The following is a 20,060-nucleotide window of genomic DNA, read 5'->3' on the forward strand; positions in this document are numbered from 1 at the left end:
GGGAGCGGCGGCCCGGCGGCCTCTAGCGGCGCCTCCCGGGGAGCTGCAGGTGGGCCCGGACCGCTCCCAGCGCCCTTATATCCGCCCTCGGGCCCTGCGGAAACCTGCGATCAGCCCCAAGCAAAATACTGATTTTATTTTCAAAATGAAAGTGTTTTAGTGAAACACATTTTAAAGATAATAGCAGTCTAATTTCCCTACCATGATGGGAAATTTCCAAAGACTATCTATACTGAACTGAGTATGTCTTCGGAGCAACAATCAGTATTACATTTGCCAAACAAGGAACGTACCACAAACGTGCATGTGATGATTAAGCATTTATAAGAATACAATAATCACTTAAATTATTAAATTATGATTCCATAACTTTTTCTGCATTATCTCAGTATAATATATATAATTCCAGGGTATTGTATCTGTTACGTATACCATAATAAAAAAATCAAATGTTTTCGTTGTCAGGCTGGATTGCAGTCTGGCAAACTAAAGGATTAAATAAATATGAGCCACTTCTTCTCCAAACCCTGGGGTTTCGTTAAAAACCGTTATGCTAAATATTTTTGGCTTCTTTTGATATGGTAATCTATTTTGATTTCTGTTGGTTTTTCATTTAATTGCTGGGGGTACATCCGAGTCACACTTTTAAGCTTGTTTCTGAAGACTTGAGGGAGAGAACTTATTTTTTAATGGCTACTGAGATTCTCAAATAATTCACATGACTGAAGGAGCTGGGGTTTCTTCTAGGAAACAGTAAATACAGTAATAATCATAATAAAATGATGAGTACTGGAAACTCTGGGACCAAAACCCTAGAGTTCCCTAGTTCTTATTTTGGATGATACTGCATCTCTTTATGACTTTATACTGCTAAGAGCTATATTTGTGTGCAGCGTGTACAACTCTAGCTAGTGCCTTAAATCTAAATCCACAATCCCAAATTGGGCATTAACTCTAATTTAGTCTCTGACTATAAATTACAGACATTACTATCCACCAGCCTTTCCTACAGGGGCGTAGTGAAGACACTGTGAAGATTTTTCTTGAGATATGTGACTTCTTTTAGGTTACATGTTACTGTCAGGATGTTTATTAAATATGCTAAGGTACAATTCATTTTTATGTTTTTAACCTAAACCTGCTAGAAAATACATTAAACGTATAAATGTTTATTTATTATCACAAAAGGCAGTCTTTAGCTCGAAGAGGGTGAGAGTCATTAATTTCACACTGTAATCCATCCTGGCATGTGGCGTGTTCCCAAACTCGGACTGGAATCACTGGAAGCCATTTCCTATTCTTCCAGCAATACTAACCCCGGGTTGGGTTAAAGACAGAAAGCAGCAGGTTGCAGGCTGAAGAGCAACTGTGTAAATTCCAAGTTATTTTATTAAATTTGGTGAGGGCAAGTATATGTATAACCCAAAGTATGTTAGCTAATCTGGTCAGTGCCAATCTGTCTGTATTGAGTAGCGCAAATTACTGTAATTTAGATGAAGTCAGAGCACTTTGATACGATGAAGGGCTTTTTTCTTTTTAGCAGTCAAAGATATACACAGCCAGCTGTGATGAGTTTTTATTTTATTTTAGGAGCCTTATTTGTTAGAACATTGATTTAGAAACAAAATTTAACTACCACGCCACCAGACCTTGTGGGATTTAATGCCCAAATTCATATTGTCTCTTTTGTATCTTGCAATTGCTGGTTGGGAACAGTGGCTAACTGCAAAGTTGCTGTTGGTTAACCTCTTAATAGTTTGGAGTCAGGGGATGTTAATCACCTTTCTAGAAGAAAAATACACCAAAAAGGACAGCAATGTAAATGTATTTTATGGTATTAATTACATTAATACATTTATAGGTATTAAATGTAGCATTAGTTAGAATTTCATTTGGTGTTGCTGAGGGTCATCCCTGGGATGAAGAAAGCAATGGTTTGGGTGCTGGTTGCCTGAGACAAGTGCAGTGCATTAATTATGGGTGCGGTTCTCAACGAAAAGTGTTTGTAAACAAACACCAACCTCCCACCTGTCATACACATGGAACAGAATATATGCTCTACCAAAAATACGTCTCTACCACCCCCACCCACCCCACCCCCCCAAATATACCATTAGGTCAGTTTGCTATTTAATTGCAGTACTTCTTTTCCTCCCATTTTCTCAGCATCTGCACTCCTGTGTCCACTTCCCTACTGTCCTCAGGAGGAAAAACTATGTGACTGGTAAGAGTATAAAAGAGGAATTAGCAGCAGCTATACTGACAAAATCTTCACCATGTTAAAATGCTCAAGCTCATCTCCATCCCTCAGCTCCCTTCTATCTCAGCACTAGTTGAGAGAAAAGAAGTTGTCAGAAAGTTTAAGCAGCCAATGCACTCCACCTACATGCTTGAATTAAGTGGAAAATTAAATTGATTTACTATATTGCTGGGATAAGAGGCACTAGATGGTGCTGTAACATACACTTTTGCAGATTTTGTTTCTTTGTGAGAATTAATCAGTCAGCTGTGCTGCACTGTTAGCTTTGGGATTTCTATTTTTACAGGATTCACAGCAAACAATGGAAAAGTTTGTTCTCTGACCTAATCCCTTTAAATTAGGGTTTTGTGTGTTTCTGCAACATGCTGTTTTGACTTCTGTTTAAAAAGTAGTCTGTATAGTCTAATTAAAATAGGAAAAGTCCTGTGTATGTATGCCATTGATTTTTACTCTGCCAATAAATTGGCTTGTTATACACCCAAACCCACTAGTTTGAGGTAGAACAAAGCAATATGTCTAAGTATTTCAAAATAAAAAGTGACTTTCAACCTTTAGACGATTTATTAAATACTGACAGGAAGAAAGCTGTTACAGGGCAAAATCTATACTTTAGACATGGGAAAAGCCAGTTACAAAAAATACATTGAGGCATTTTCATACCAACAACCAGGCAGTCCCCACACTACAGACACTTGCCATCTGCATATACCCAAGGAAATTCCTGCCTTCTCAAGTTACCAGTTGAACTTACAACAACTTTTTTGCACAAATTAGGAAGATGTGCCAGGTAATGCAGGTGTTATCTGCCCGCTGAAGCAGGGAACATGTCATTCAAGTGAGCAGTACTTCTAGTTGCAGACCCTGTTACACACACCCAGTAGATAGGGAAAAAATCCTTCTTTTAATTGTAAAATCAGGACAGATCCTAAGCTGTCAGCTCTGCATGTACCAGGTTATCAAATTTGCCATCCCCAAACTACTACATCATCAGACTTGTCCATTTCAGTATTAAATGTACTCTTAAGAGAACACAGACAATGCAGTAAGGCAATTCCAAAAGCAAAAAAAATCAGTGATGGACAGGAGAACTGTTCTAGAAACAAGTGTGGTTGGACAACGCTTGTGAAGTTAAAGAGCAGCAGATGACTATCATGAAACAGCTAATGTTTGCTTCAGATGGCATTCTAGTAAGAACAGGGCATATTTACGACTCTTTTTTTAATATTTGCTGCCTAGGTCAGGCTAGCGTGACAAATGAGCAGCTCTGAATATGCAAAAGGCTTTTAGACAAAGAGCCTATTAGCCAAACATGCCTATTACTATGCGTAGAAGCAAATTCTCTTGCCAGTGAACTCTCGCCAAGTAACAAACTATTTGGCATGTGTGCAAAGCCCATATTCAACACAAGTGACAGACAGCATGGGATAGAAAGCAAATGTGACTATAAACAGAAATTTGGTTCAATAAAGAGAATAGACAGTGAGGGAAACTCCATTTCAGGCAACGCTCACTGGAAGGGTATACCACGTCAAAGACAACCCACGTTCTTTAGGTAGCCTTTAGGAGTACTGCCTCTACATAAATCCAGGGCTTTCAGACAGCTTAGAGATGCATGTACCCTTCTGAGAAAAGGGGCCAAGACCTCTTCCTCTGTGACTGCTGCTCTTACAAATAAAGCTGTAAATCAGTGTCGTGGATGGGCAGCTTTACAGTTAGTGATGTAAAGTAAAGATGGGTCCTAAAGCCAGATCCTGAGCTGCTCCAAACACTCCCTTCTGCGGCGGTGGGGAACTGCACTTCAAAGAGACAGGTCAGAAGCACCAGTGGGAAAAGCAGCAGTGGTGTTGAGCAGGGCTCCAGTTACAGCATGCTGATCCGTAAGCTTGAACGAAATTCTGTTAGGGCTTCCTTACCCTGCTCTGGAAACCACTGTGGCTTGCACGGCTCCTGGGCCACCCTGAGACGTGTCCATAGCTTGCAGAGGGAGGTTAGCACAGACCTGATGTATTCATAGCTGGTGCAAGCTGCAAAGAAGGCTGATCAGAGATAAGGGTCTGATCTTGCCTTTAAGCTGTTCCATACCAAAATTTTTGGTTGTCTTTGTGTTAATTAGGTGGCAAGATCTTTAGCCAGCATGAACGAGTAACTCCATTGAGTCTTACTATCTATAACATTTCTTCTTCTTTCTCCATTATTCTTATTGGATCTGTCAGCACCCATCTTAACAAAAAGGTCAATGTATATTATGTCTAGGCAGTATTGCCAAAGATCTAACTAGCCCTGTCTGAACAGGAGTTGATGCAGAACTCACTTCAGTAATCCCTACTTGCAGTGTGAGCAGTGTCAGTTTTATACATGTATATATTAACCAATGTAGACAAATCAATTGTTTCCATATATTACATAAAATAATGTAATTGGGTTTATATACATTTAGATAGAGGTAACTAGTTAATAAATCTGACTTAAGTTTAAAATGCAGAGTACTAAGTATAAATTAAAAGTACTATCTTTCTTGCACTGGTGAAAAGAGCATGCTACTTCTGTTCTCCATGCAGGAAAATCACTCAGCACTCAGGAAGGTTTAGAGAAGTTAATACGGCGACATTTATGACAGTATTGTCCTTAATCTTGGGGAAAACATTCTTGATTCTGTTTGAGGTTTTGCTGGCTTCACACGGCTGCAGTTTGTCTTGGGGAAGAAGGCACCTAACCTCAGCAGATGATGGCAGTGAAAATGTATCACTGAGAGCTAAACTTGACAAAGAGTGAAAGAGACATGGCAAAGGCTTTGAAACCAAGACTCTTCTGAGGTTTTTCCATCACAAAGTACTGAAGTGTAGTAGAGACTGAGTACACTTTCTTTGTAGTCAGCTTAGGTTTTTTCCAGTTCTTGGGCTGAAAGTTATATTGTTAACATCATTCCCTAACTTTTTTTTAGTATTTCATGACTCCAATTCAAAGGCGGTTGCGCTGCAAAGACAGTGGAATAAAAAGTATGCTACAATGTAATGGACATAAAATACATATTATGGACATTAATGCCAAGCTCTGCTGAACAAACTCTCTGTATCAGAGGAGCAGGTACTCTAGACATGCTCTATTCTTTTGCAGTTCTCATTTTGCTCTTGCTTTTGCAGGATTTCCATCGTCCTTGACCCTCACACAGGTTAGAGCAGCCTAGGTAATGATGCATTAGGCATAGCGAGACTGGCTGCACTTTCTATCTGCCTTGACGTGTTCTTTACCATCTCCTGGTGTGATGCTTCAGAATGTTCACACTCTGAAGGAAATTGCAGGAAACTCTCTAACTGCTTTTCAGCCACTTTGAAGAACATGGGAGGCATGAAAGAGCTGGAAAATCACAAGAGAATCTGGGCTTACAACTCGAACATGACAGCTATATTGAGCTCATACCAGTCTATAGGCTCGTATCAGAGCTGCCACCTTCATATCACACACCAGTTTCAGCTGTGCAGGTTGGTGACAATCCCAGTCTTGCTCTCATGGCATTTCCCAGCATGAAAACCTGTGACTATGTCCCTATGGTACAGCCGAGTCCCTTTGGGAGGGTAGTTACAGCCCCGGAGAGGGGTTCTCATTCCCCTGCTGCCCCAAGTTTAAAATCCATCCAGCTGCCAGTTTCGTCTCTGTTGGAAGGAAAAAAGGGATCTTACTGCCAACTGTATGGATAAGGAAACCTCTGTAAGATAACCTCTCTCATGTACAAAACTACTTATAGAGTAGTATTTTCCTTTCACTAGCATAACCGTCACATTAAGAGGATTCCTCTACCTGAAAGAATCTCCTAGTGAAACGCTGAACTAACAGCTTTAAAGGACTTCAGATAAAGTGACGGTGAAAACCTCCGCTGGGAATGGGAGGGAAATACATCTTCTGAAAAATGGAAATTCTCACACTGAACAAGATGTTTCAGGTATTTGATTACCAGTAGTTTCAGAGTACTAGCTGAATATTCAGCTGGCATCAAATTAGCTCTCAGTTGAGAGTCTCATTGTGTTTGTGCACTCAGAGGGCAGGCTGTGTGTTAGCAAAGGTCTGGACGAACATGTGGGTGGATGTACATAATGTGGGTCTGAGGCTCCAAGGAGTAGTAAGTATGGCAGAGCTCCTTAAAAGGATGTCTCCATCAAAGGCTTTCATACGCAAAAGTATAAAACAATTCTTTAAAAAATACATATCAACCCTATGATTCATTTAATGCCTTAAATATCAGATAAATAGATTAAGGAAACACATTCTAATAATATACACAGTGATACATAAAAGTGCACTAATGAGATTTTAAGCTGTTATCTAACTGCAGAGAATGTAGCACTGGGAAAAAAAAAAAAAAAAAAAAAAAGCAATTCAGTCCTCAGAGTTATCACACCAAATTTTCACCTTGTTTAAGGGCAGATGTACACTGATTCCAAAAAGGAAACAGATGTTTTCAAACCATCACAGCTCATTTATAGGGATAATTACCTGTAAATAGTAAGGTTACTAATGCTACTAGTTGAATATCACTATCTATCAAGCATAAAACATTCATCAAAGTAGACATTCTACTACTGAAGTCCAAATTAGAATTAATTTCCTTCAATGGCTGAGTATTTAAGGAGATTTTCAGGAATTTTGTGGCCATTCACAGAAGTTTATTTTCCTACAGTGCTCTAAATCACCATAAGCTCTACATTTTAAAACACTAATACCTCCTCAAAATTTGTCATTGATTTCATGCTTCACAAGTTTTAAGACCCTAAACAAGCCAACAAACTCTTCCACAAGGAACTAACCTTCATTTTATGACCTATCATTACCAATGCCAAATAAACTAGTAACAACCAATACTGAGGTATAGATTAATAAACTGTCGTGGTTTGAATTTCTATGTGGCCAGTCATTTAATTATCACACCCCACCCCACCGCTCCCGGTGAAATAGGGGAGGGACAAAAAAAAAGAAATTTGTAGGTTGAATTAAAAAAAATTTAGTATCAAAAACCCAGTAACAATAGCAAGTCCAAATGGGTAAGATACAGCAGTGGCTCACACCTACCAGCGACCAGTACGCACCAGAAATCCCGCTGCGCTGGCTCGGAAAGTGAAAGCGAAATGGGCCGTGAGAGAGCCCGTGCCCACCTGTACACTGAGCGCGACGTCACATGATGTGGAATATTCCAATGACCAACCCAGACCCGGCCCTCTCACTGTGCTCCCTCTAATTCTAGCTAACTGTATCCTGGCCAAAACCAGGACATAAATCTAGTCGAAATTTTCAGGTCAATACCAATTTTTTCCCGTTTTTCATTCATTCTATTTCCTGTAAACTGAATATTGTACGTTCTTACAGAGCTTAAATATATATCATCTGAATATGTATCATACAACTAGGCATGTTTTCTTCAGAGTGTTTTTTAAATAATGTATTTTGCACATTACTTTTGGTATTTAGGCCAACAAACTGGAATGGAGGCCAGTTGATTTTGTCTTTGCCTAAATTTCTGAAAATTCAATTAGTCAGTCAGTCTTTTCTTACAAATACAGACATAGAAACAATTCACTAATGGCTTTAGAAAATCACAGTAGGATAGAAAATTGTATGTATTCTCTCATTTTAAATTTTCTATTGTTTTGTTAAAGTATCTTGCCACCCATTCTATACTACAGAAGGCAAGTCTAAGGCACAAAAGGCGTGAGACTGCTAAACCACTGCTGTGAACTCATTTCCGAAGTCAGGTAAAATGTCATTCCATTGTTCTTTTGAAAATCATCCCCCCAGCATCTGTAACATAAGGAAATGAAAAATGGAAGAAACTATTAAGCTAAATGGCCTTTTGGAAGGATGGAGAGAAAGCTATACAAATGAAGTATTGTGGAAAGTCAGCTAAATGCTATGTTTTCTGTGGTTTCTTTATGTTTTGTTCTTCCTCCAGATAAGTAGGGACAGGAATAAAAAAAAGCCTGACTAGAAACATTTTCACTGACTTGATCATTAGGGGCTGCCACTGAAATGGAAGAATACTAGCCATTTTATAAAATGCAAAATGGAATAATTCCCTTTTAATGCTCTATTTATTAGGAGTTGAAGAAGGCTTAGTTAGAGAAAAGAAGCCTTGTTTCCCCCGAGTGCATGGATCACATCTAATTGTATTCAGCCCAGACCAGCCACAACAGCGAGAGGAACGAGAATCAATATTGCAATGGAGACGCCTTCCCCATTACATTTCAGAGAAGCTTACCGTTCATAAGAGAAAGGAACTTTCTGCATAAGCAGTACAGAGACACAATAGGATTTGAACGCTGGCAGCCGGGAACACAGGTTTAGGAAGTTGATGATAATTCATAGCTTTCCATGTCGGAAACGCTCCAAGCGCACTGCAGCTGATTTACTTCAGATCAAGTGCTTTATGCCTCGTGCTCAGACCTGCTGGAGTAACTGGTTTTAGTGTAAGTGTTCAGTGGTTTCACAGTGCATCCACTCTCTTGCTCTTTCCAACCATTTTATTTTTGGGAGTAGTTCTGCAACATTTCCCAACAGAGCTTCTAAAAGCAGTGGATTCAGGGATATCTTTAAGGAGGAGCTTCTTCCATTTTCAAACCTGGCTGTAGTAAGAGACCTTCTTCCACCTGCCTTAGAATGGGTCAGAAAGGGGCAAACTGTATGTGAAACAGCTTTGCTGATCTTAAGGCATCTGGAAGCTAATTTCCAAGGGAAGTTCCAACTGGCAGTGGCTGCAGGAGTCTGGGTTCCTAAGTCCAGCAGAATGTATAAGGGGGTTGGAAACAAGATTAGAATTGTAGTCCAATGTTATTTAAATCTAGCCAAAATAATGCAGTTCTGCATTCCATAATCAGTTAAATGTATCGACTCTTCATTCATTGGCACTCACTTGGAAGCTGAACAATCACTGCATGCAAATAAACCCTGCACTTCACTGGAAACAATAGCTTGCAGAAGTCACGTTCAAAGGAAGCTGCTACATTCAACAGACCTGCTGTTAGTTATCCCTGACACATACTGTCTGTAACATATATACAGCAAACACGGCAGATCTCACAGCCCCTCTTGACTAAATTAGATGACAGTGTTTATGATTTTGTTAATTACAAAAGAGCTAAAGGATGCCATTCAATGGAGACATTAATTTAAATTATTACAGTCCTTTGACGAAGTCATGCTCTCTGAAGCTGCTAGGCAAGCCTTCCTTTCCAACTGCAGGTTTGTCCCGTGTAACACCTTTAGCAGCAGCCTAGAGGAGACATTCTTGTCAGGTTGGCAGATGGCATCAAACCAGGGGGACTAGTCAATGTGCTTTCAATTCAGAGAGACCTAAACAGGCTGGAGGAACGGACTGACCTTAAACTTCCAAACTCAACCAGAACATGTGAATGCCCAGTGCCTGGGAAGGAGTAACTCCTTGTGGTAACTCAGGCTGGGGAACAGCCCTGCTGAGGATGCCCTGGGAGCCAGCAAGCCGAGTAGAGCCAGCAGTGAGCCCTGGCAGCAACAGCCAGCACCGTCCTAAGCTGTATCAATGGGAGGACAGCTCAGTGGAAACACCCCGCTTCATCCAGCACCCCTTGGACCACATCTAGAATACTGCATCCAGTGCAGGGCTCTGTCACACAGGAAAGGCAGGGAGAGAGGGGTGCAGCAGTCCTGGTGATGCCCACCTCAAACCCTTGCATCAAGGCTAGAGCAGAGGTAGAGAAAGTGTTAGTTCCCATTATGCATTAGGGCAGGGGTTCTCAACATTTCCTTCACCACGGACCCCCTTAAATACCTCTTGTGGCTGCAGACCACCAAGACTTAATTTAAGATTTAAAGCACTAGACTGCATCAAATATTTATTTCAATTTTCTCATGAAGGGTCTTCAAATTTGGAGAGAAGGGGCAATAAGGTAACCTGTTAATGCACACACTCCTATGATATCTTTATTGCAATGATTCCATATGAATTTAAAATAATAGCATCAACACTCTTCTTGCTCAAATGGAAAATTTTATTTTAATTTGTATTTTAATGTGCTAATTCTAAATTTGATGCCAATTTTTACATTAAAATTTGATGAAAAGTTTTTACAGTTCTTATCACCTCCCCCGTTGTTTGTCTGTGTTCAGTCACCATATATTATTGTTTACAGGTCCAGGGCCACCACTTGGAGGAACAGACTTCAGCCCCATTGTGGCCCTAAAGAGGGCTGTTTGGTGAAGAAAATGTCTTTAAGAGAAAAACTGCCTAAAGTGGGTCCCATCAACCATGCCAGCACCAAAACTGCAATCACACAGAACCATTAATACAACACATGCCTACAGAAGTCACATGAAAACGCAAGCTAGAAAGCCTTCGCAGACCCCCTGGGATGACATCACAGCCCCCCAGGGGTCCAGGGACCACAGGCTGAGAACCACTGCGTTAGGGCATCGTTTACCGGAGGCAGAACCAGCAGGTACAGGCTGATGTTCCTGGGGCACATGGGGTTTGTTTCATTATGGGAAGTTTCTGCCCCGAGTACTTACTCCTGACTAGTTCCTGGAGTGAAGGCAATCACAGGCAAAGGGATACAGACACGTTTGCAATGTTTCTGTTGTGGCTGGACTCGTTGAAACTGTAAGCTGCAACCAGTCAAATAAATCAGCGGTTCGGGGAACTGCACGACCAGGGAAATGAGCAGCTCACAAACAAGGTCCTAGATGTGCGGAGACGAACACTGAGATATCACCAGAATTTTAAAACAAATTCCTACCTGAGAATTACAAAAGAAAGCCAGCAGATGATTAGTGGGAGACAAAAGAAAGTACGTTCAAGAACACTGCTGTTGCAAAGGATCAGAAATATTGTCATTTGACTGGCCATATTCCTGAGTCGTCTGAATAAAAGGGATTGAGCCTAAAGACTGTATGTAGGATGACTGTCTCAATGTATCGAAACAGAATGAAAGGCAAAGAATCTATTCCATTGAAAAAATAATTAAATCATTAATAATTGCATGCATGTAAATTCAGGACTGAACGATATCAATTAAATTTAATTAACATCTGTGCAATGCTTTGAGGGCATAAAATGCCATGTAACTCTAAGGAATTCTTAGAATTAATCCTATTAATCCTATTTTTAGGATTTATTAATCCTAAACCAGCTTTTGCTGCATGAGCACACTGCTCAATGTGAAAATCACCATAAGCAAAGTCAGGTCCGGTACTCCAAAGTTTTAGGTAATTCTTTTGTATGAAAAAGTAAATTTTTTTCCTGAAATCAAGTTCCACTTGAAACTGGCAGTAATAAGCAAATCAATATTGATGACATTTTTAAAATAACCATATTCTTTGTGTTGCTATTGATTCTAAATGACTAAAGAAAGGATATACATAAATATACCAAAAAAAGAAGAGTTGGGTATTAATGTCGCCTTTCATCATCGTAGGCACTAATATGGCTGGAAAGTATTGATTACCTTAAAAGCTCCATATAACTAAAGAACTATTGACTTAATATTTTCTCTAATCCTCCATGAAATTTTACAGTAAGTCCTGATGTATTTTCTGTTAAGGGTTTTAGGGCTGAACTACATCATGTGCTTATCTGAAGTGTCAGCTCTAAGGCTTACACTGCAGTTGATGAGAACTGTGTTAAAGGTGAGTAATAACTCTGAAGTTTTAAGTATGGTTTCAGGGACTTCAGAGATAGATACATCTTCTAGTGTATATTATTCTGTAACTTTGTCTTTTAAATAATCGTTATAATTAGGGAATAATCTAATATAAATTTATTCAGTATTATTTGCTGTTGTTCATGAGTACTTGACTATAGCTGTTCTGAAAATTCCCTCATTGTACGAGTCTCTCAACAGCCATTTTTATTGCTTCTTATTTTCCTATCACTAACACACAATCTATTTTTCTAAAACTCCAATGAGTGATGGTTATCAGAATTAAATATGAGAACAGTGAAAGAAAACTTACCCAAACATCTCTTCAGATCCCATTAAAGTGGATGATGATGATGATGATTATTATTACTAATACTATTACTATTATTTTCCATTCCTAGATTACTGAAACAAAGGTTATCTGAAAGGTCCATTTACATCTTTACTTTTGCTGTGTTTAGGATAACAGTAAAGTGTACAGGCTCCTGCTGAAGGCACGGACACCATCCTACTAGATCCTGTGTTCTCAGGTAGTAAACAGAGCTTTTTCACCGTAGTTCATGTTTGGGTCAGCAGGACCAGCTGAACAGGACAAGGAGCCACACCGGTAACAGACAAGCTAAGAACCAGGCCACGCTTACCCCCTCACCTCAGCCCTGTGGCAGAGAGGAAAATGCAAACTGGCAAAGAATCGTTTTGGTGCATCCTTAATTTTTGGGGCTGCTTCCAGCAGCAGATCCTGGTCCGAGTCCTTCTGCCGTGCCCGGTTCACCCGCGGGCCGTGGCTGCAGCTCTGCACCCCCTCGGACGGCGACGGCTGCAGCGCAAGCGGCTGTGCCTGAGGCCCCTCTGCACTGTGGCTGCACTGACCTGAGCCCACCATCCCATTCCAAACCCGTACAAAACTCTCCAGCCCTTCTACCACTATAAACCTTGCCTAGGTCCAAACTGCCGGTGTAGAGAAAAGCTTTGCACACCCTTGGCAATTCCCCTCGAGCCACCTTCTATACAGTTCAAGTGTATTTACAGAAATACCTTCAAGACATTGCTCCCTAACACCAGAATTATGAGAATGTCTCTTTGCTTTTTCAAAAATGGTAAGAGACTTTTAGATTAAGAACTAGTTGAAAAAATAGTATAGAAAGAAAAGAGCAATTATAGATCTCCTACCTCACATCCTTACATCACTTGGACAGTGTAACAGGGCCTCACCAGGTTAACTCACATTTTCCAAGACTTCTTTATATAGTAAAGGTGATACATAATGCCATCCAGCAAAGAAGAATAGACATTTTTCCCTTGCCTGCAATAAAACTAAGGACTTCTCTTGATCCCATGAGCTACATCTAATCCTTAGTGATTGTTTTTGTCTCAATCCTATAATCATTTATTTATGGAAGCATCTTTATTATAGGAGCAGTCTCATTAAAACAAATGGGCCAGCATGAGCAAGTGATTCATGTGCTTTTATTTGCAAGGCCAGGGCTCAGGTCCTCAAAGCCATCAAAGCATTAAGTCCTGCTCAAGCCCTGCCTTGCCCTGGGTTCCATCGGGCCACTGTTGGGGTTCAGCACCCCCAGGGCTGCAAGGGGGGAGCACGGGCAAATGCTGGCCCGGCAAGGAGGGGATACGTGGCAAGCTCACCTCCTCGCTCACACTGGGGTCAGCTGGCCCTATGGCTGTGCCCTGAGCAGAGCAGTTGGAGCACAGCACCTCATTATTTTAATGACTGGAAATGAACTGTGAATTTCTTAAGAGCCACTGAAGCAAAATGTTTTCAGTCAATCTACCCACATTAATAACAGACCGTTAGAGATTGCTTATATCTTTAATATGATGAAGTGCACCTGCTGTATTTCCCTAGTTAATATTAGGCCAAATGTTAAAATACCAAACCTTGGCTTACAACCTTCTGAGTAAATAAATGAAAAGGACAAAACTGGAAACTCCCAAAGCACCTGAGCCACGTGGAGCCGGAGTGCTTGCTCCCATCAGCGCATCCCCAGGAGACCCGTTGGGGGGTGAGTCAGGGACTGGCCCGAGCCACCCTGCTCCTGCGGCCGCTCCTGCCCTGCCCAGGCGGCACCGGGACCCCCGGGCAGCTGCGGGATGCTCTGAGGTGCAGGGCCTGGCTCAGTGTCTGGTGGTGCACTGCCAGACCCGCGATTATTTCTCTATCCCAGTTTTGTTATTCCTGTTCTGTGCTGTCCATTGCCGATTTGCTTTTTCTTTTTATATCCAAGGAAATGCAAATAGGGAACATAATCAGGAGGATGAGACACTACAGCCAGTGTTTGCCAAACAGTTTAGTGAGTGTGAGCACCTCCATTAGAGGCAAGTTGAAGCAGCTTTAACAGACAATTTTCAGGCAGTTCTGAGCATTCATGCAGAAAGAAATCACCTAAAATCAGGATTCATTTTTTTAAAATGCTGCCTGAGCTTGAGTCCCTTAAAAATACAAATGTCATTACTAATTCAGGGAGGTTTTCATTCAGTCACAAATGCTGACATGCAAGTTTGATACACACAAACATGTAAGAGCATTTAGCCCTGTGCTTAGGATTCAGGGATGTCTCCAGAGTCCCCCAGCAGAGCAGTCCCAGACGAGAAGACCTCGTCCAGCCTCCACGAGAGAGGAGGCAGAGTCATACAATGCCATTAACTGCACTCCCTCCTTGCGGAAGAAGCATAATGCATATCAGATTGCAAATGGAGCAGAGATTAAACATAGCTTTTAATGGCTCTGCAAACACTTACATTTGAGAAAAACATCACAGCATTTACCACTAAACTAACTCCTTATTTTTTCCAATATGGCCTGCTTGCGTTCTCCTACAGCACTGCCTCTGTAGACGTCTTCCCACAACTCAGGCAGTATTATGGTTTATGAACATACACACATTTTTGCTGTTAGGCATAAAATGGTCCAGAAGGTTTTTCAGAGTGTGTTCAGACTGATGCTCCTGGCGGTCAGTGATGCCAACCACAGAAATCCTCCATCTGAGAGATAGGGGTCCACACACCACAGCCTGGCTCTAGGCCAGTAATTAGCAAAGTGGTCAAAGAATCGAGTCTTTTTGTTTCCCTGCTGCAGGAATCCCTTGAGGAGCTTGTGTTCCTCAAAGACCCTAGTTATTGGAATGGATTTAGCACATTTCATCTCAATGGCTCTGCTTGCTGGAAAGGCCACAGATGCTGAAATTTCAGACTCAAGTGTGATCAGTTTGATAAGTTACACAGCAGTCTTTCTCCTTCCTGATCAGATGTCTGCTCAAACTCTTCTGGAGAGAATATTCAAAATTAAGTCAGGAAGAATGACATTTCTTCAATGCTAATAATTTTTTTACAGGTCATCTACCAGCACTCAGCACTCTCCCGCAGAGGCACAGCGGCTGTGCAGGACCACGTCCCCCTGTGAGCACACAGAGCCCTCTGCAATTCCACTGGCAGAAAAATACACTCATGTGCTGACCACCCTGTAAAAGCTGCCAGTTTTAGAAACGTGTCCATTTTAATGAAAAAGCATTGATGAGAAAATCTCTGTTCAGGTACACTGCCCTTCTCCATGCTTGCCTACAGCTGTGATGCAGTAGCATCTGCTGGGACACGGGGATCAGAACTGTGCCCCTACACTCATGTCCACTCAATTTTTAAATAGTGAATAATTTAACATCATAGTTCAATTACTGAAATAGTATTGTTTAGCTCACATCACCTTAATAGATCTTAATACTTAAATTTAGCCTGGCCCCCTGTGCATGCACACGGCTCATCCCAGACCAGTGTGATTCTGCCAGCCCATCTCCAACTGCTGTTCCAGTGTTCCAGCTCCCCTAACTTGTCTCTTTGATGGAAATAATCATAGTTTAGAGTCACTGCTACATCCCCTGCACCCTCCGGGCTGCTAAGCATCCAGCTGACCCCTGCAGCGTCTTTGCTTAGGCAGCCAAAAATCCCAAGGCTTGGTACAAGAGCGCAATACTTTCTCCTTGCACATGATGCCATGTGATGGGGAGGGCCAGCGAATTCCCAGGCCGTGCCCATCACTCACACAGCATCACTTCTCCAAAGCTGATAAACGAAAGAATCAAGATGCATTTCTCTTCAGTAATTTTCCTTTTGCCCATTACAGCGTGCACAATATAATATAACTGCACATTTCTTTGTGACTCAGAAATAAAGAATTGTTTAGATGTTTATTAAACAACAGAGTTGAATGAAATTAGTCACATTATGTTGTCTGGAGTATGAAAGTTAATTGGAAGACACAATGATTTACTAAAGTTTGAAATACCAAATGGTTTTTTGAGTAAGTTAATGACAACTAGAATCAGAATGTAACTGTGGAAAATGGAAATTTTATTTTAATTCCTACTGAAATTCTTTTGTAAATGAGCTTGCTCTCGACTCATTGTGAGAGCTTTATCACAGCTTGGTTTGCTGTTACATATTTAAATGTTATCCAAGGGTATGTTAAATCCGGCAACCGGATCACATTCATCACAGGACACTGGAATGGCAATTTAATTTTTCTAAATAAAACACAAGAGGGGAGCGAGAGTGGCAACTGTGAGGAATTTTCTGGACAAAGAAGGTTGAGAACAGCAACTGCCCAGTAGCTGAGGAGCAGGGGTGGCCGGGGAGCCCTGCTGGGCACCCCCAGCAAACCCACCACCCCACGGCTTTGCTCCCCAAAGGACACACACAATGGTTTTGATAATGTACATGCAAAATGTCAAAATCATCATTTCAGAAAAGCCAACATGGCATTTCCAGAATATGTTTCCACCTCCGTCTTTCGTTCCTGTACTGTTTGTTGGTGCTGTGGGGGATTTTTTGGGTAGAGGAGGCACATCTGCAGAAAATGCCGGCGTGTTTATTCCCTAGAATAAAGACAAATAATAGGAAGGGATCCAAATGCTCTCAGCAACAGTGGAATAACTCCACAATAGCCCACAGAGCCCAATGAACATCGCACAAAGCTAAAACTGGATTTATAGTGCACACAGTGGAAGGGAAAATGTGTGCCATTAACATGAAAGCTTAAATCAGTGGAAGAAGGTGGAAATGTTGCTTTTCCCAATGAAAAGCTTTTTAGCATGATTGCAGAGAGCCCGAAGAGCAGAAGTGAGGCAGCCACCAGATGGTGCAGGTGGCATCGCCGGGTTTCCTCACTCCTGAGGTGGGCAGAGCCTCCCATAAATTAGAAACAGTGTTTGGTAAATGGTAGGAAAAGAGATGTTGTTTATTTTCAGTATCCTAGGAGTATTTCCAGCAGTGTACTGCCAGGAAAATAAATGGCAAATTAGTATTTCAAAAGGAGAAGGATCTGGCCCTACTTTCATGACTTTGCATTTAGATAAGATTGGAGAAGTGTCCCTGTATAATAACTGCTCTGTCACTGCTTGCGACGTATCGCACAGCGGGCAGGATGCAAAGCGGAGATGCTACGCTAAATGCGTGTTGCCTCAAAGGACCTTCAGAGGCCACACTCATTTTATGAGAGCACAGAACTCAACTCTCCTGACTGGTTTTTTTTAACAGGAGAGCACAGAATTTTTGCAAAGACATTTTTGCAGAGAGATGATCAAATTCCCCCATCACCTCATGCCAGGAAATATAATCGTTTCCTCAGCAACTTTCCATCCTCCTCCTCTCCCACGGAAGAGCCAGCCTCTTCCTCCTCCTCCTCTTCTTTCACCTCCTCCTCTTCCTCCTCCTCCTCCTCCTCTTCCATGAAAGACAAGACACCAGCTGGCATTAAGAAAAAAAATGCGCATTTCCTTCTCTCTTCCTCCCCACCATAAGATTTCTAAGTTTCAGTTTTACTTGTTTTCTAACTACCAGTTTGGAGAAACTCCTTGCTGGCCGCAGGTGTGTTACCTGCCCTGGGAGCTGGGGCCAGTCCCGTGAGTTGGTGATCCCTGACTGCAAGGAAGTTCATCCAGTTTGCACATGTTGAGGACCAGATCCTTTCAGCATATTATTACAATCTTTTTTTTCTCCTCCATTTCTTTTTATGTCTCTCTCCCACTGATATCTTAATCCTTGCACTCAGCAGGTTGTTTATTGTTTATCTAAACATCTCCTACTGTTGTCTAATATTCCCTTCCAGCTCTCCTTAAATATTTGGCTTCTCCTGCCCTTTCTTAGCATAAACCAGCCCAGGACTGAATTGCACTGCAGTCCTTTCAGCTTAACATCTGCTTATTTTTCTCCAGTTGCTATTCCACAAAGCACTGTATTTCAAAACAATCTTGTAGCTTCAATGTTTAGCTCTGCTAACAGACAGGGAGCTCCCACAGAGCTCTGCTGAGAGACATCTGAGTTTACTACAGGTTTAAAGATCACACCTTTCCAGAAGCATCAGCTCTCACACAACTGGAAATTAAAACTATTAACATCTTTTGGATTATTTTGTCTTCAGTCAGAAATAGATTGCTGTTGCAAGGGAATTATTCCTGAGATATTGCTATCTGTTCATTCCTCTGCAGGGACAGAGAAAAAAAAAAAAAGATTATGCAATGCTACAAGCTTAAAATGTGTGGAAAGGGGAAAAATAACAAATCTGAAACATTTGCAATTGAAAACATATCATGCAATTCAAATTCCTCTAGAATTTACAAAACAGAAAAGTTGTCAAGTGTCAGTCCAAATTCCTCCTTACGTTTCATGTTTTTCACCCCCATGTCCAAACCTCCCCCAAATTCCCAGTACACGTGGCGGTGGGCTGGGGAGTGCCGATGAGTGCCGTGAACATGAATCCCTCCCCATCAGAGCCAGCTCCCTCCTGGGGCTCACTGAAAGTGAGAATTACAGCTTCAAGACTACTCATGGGCCCCCTCCAACACAAAGGACAGATTGCCTTTGGATTGAAACGTGACACAGTCACACTGTTTAGAAAGATCATCTCTAATTTAAGGAAGCATAATCTGGGATAACAAAGTTTTACAGAAATCTAAATAATTCTTGAAATTGTATCTACTGCATTTGAAAGTCCCCTCCATTAAACTGTAATTTCCTTTGCTCTCACTCCCATTAGAACTGTAAATTTAATGATACTGTGATGCTGCTTCCTTGATGCTTGGCTCGCTGTCAGGAAGGAGTTTTTGTAAAAGCTGGCTGCCGTGCTGCATGGCTGCACTAACAAACAGTGTCCAAAGCCACCTTGCTTTAGCTTTGCAATAAACCCTCCTCCTTTCTCAGAACCATGTAATGACCATCAGCCCAACCGGTATCAGTACCATTTGCACATCAAATATCTCTGTGAGTGTTTGCTCATTTTCCCTCATTTTTCTAATTGTCCAAGACTAAACAGCAAAGATATAAGACATTAAAACACTTTGGCCAATGCCTTTTGCCACCTTAGTATCTTCCCAACTTTTGCTTAAGCACAAAGGAGCAGGTGGTGGTTGGAAGCTGAGCTGAGCGAGAACCACAGAGAAGGCTGTATGGAGAGTTGGAGGGGATGATAATCTGGCCTGAGACACCCAAGGAGCTGAGGAAGACCTTCAGGCCGAGTTTGGTGGTCAGCACTGAAGTGCATGAAGAGATGAGGGGCTCCTGGAAAGGCTCAGGAGCCCACGGCAGGTGGAGATGCTGCGCAATGACCGACTCTGGCACAGGGTTTGTGACTGGCACACTGAGGTGAACTCAGCGTTGTGGGGTTTACTAGTTTCCTGTATAAATGCATTGACCTAGTTTTCTGGCAGTTCCTGGATTTATACTTAGGAAAAATTACTGTACTGACTTTTCAGAATACATACTGGAGAAGGAAATGGTGTTATACATATCAAGTAGGTCCTTTTTCAGTTACAGCCATTTAAACACGGTTTAGCAGTATATATATATATGAAATAAATGCAGTAAGGCTGCTACAAAGCTCATCCATACACTCATTATTATTTCCACAATACCTCCCATCTGTGCCTCACTTAAGGTGAAAATATATGCCTTCCCATGCCTCCTAAATTATGTCTATTTTAAGAAATATTGAGTGAGACACCAAGGTTCAGCAGGATACTTCGTCAGCACATTGATTGGGATTTGCATGGCAGGGCAGTTTGTGTACAGTCCTGTTTCTCACAGCACGCTCGAGTGTTAACCACAAAGTGAATTCCCTTGCAATTTATAGCCCTGTTCTT

The 20,060-nt window shown here is 41.5% G+C and overlaps 1 long non-coding RNA gene across 1 annotated transcript; it reads right to left on the bottom strand.

The window, feature by feature from the left end:
• Positions 1 to 2,533: 2,533 nt before the first annotated feature.
• On the bottom strand, positions 2,534 to 12,818 carry LOC113484959. The gene is made up of 4 exons (XR_003399324.1): positions 12,230 to 12,818; positions 10,787 to 10,956; positions 9,827 to 9,947; positions 2,534 to 5,910 (listed from the first exon to the last, which is right to left on the bottom strand). It is a non-coding gene; the product is annotated as an uncharacterized LOC113484959 (long non-coding RNA).
• Between the last annotated feature and the right edge of the window lie 7,242 nt (positions 12,819 to 20,060).

The sequence above is a fragment of the Athene cunicularia genome (assembly GCF_003259725.1).
Source record: "Athene cunicularia isolate RWA chromosome 12 unlocalized genomic scaffold, athCun1 chr12_part1, whole genome shotgun sequence".
Taxonomy (NCBI): Eukaryota; Metazoa; Chordata; class Aves; order Strigiformes; family Strigidae; genus Athene; species Athene cunicularia.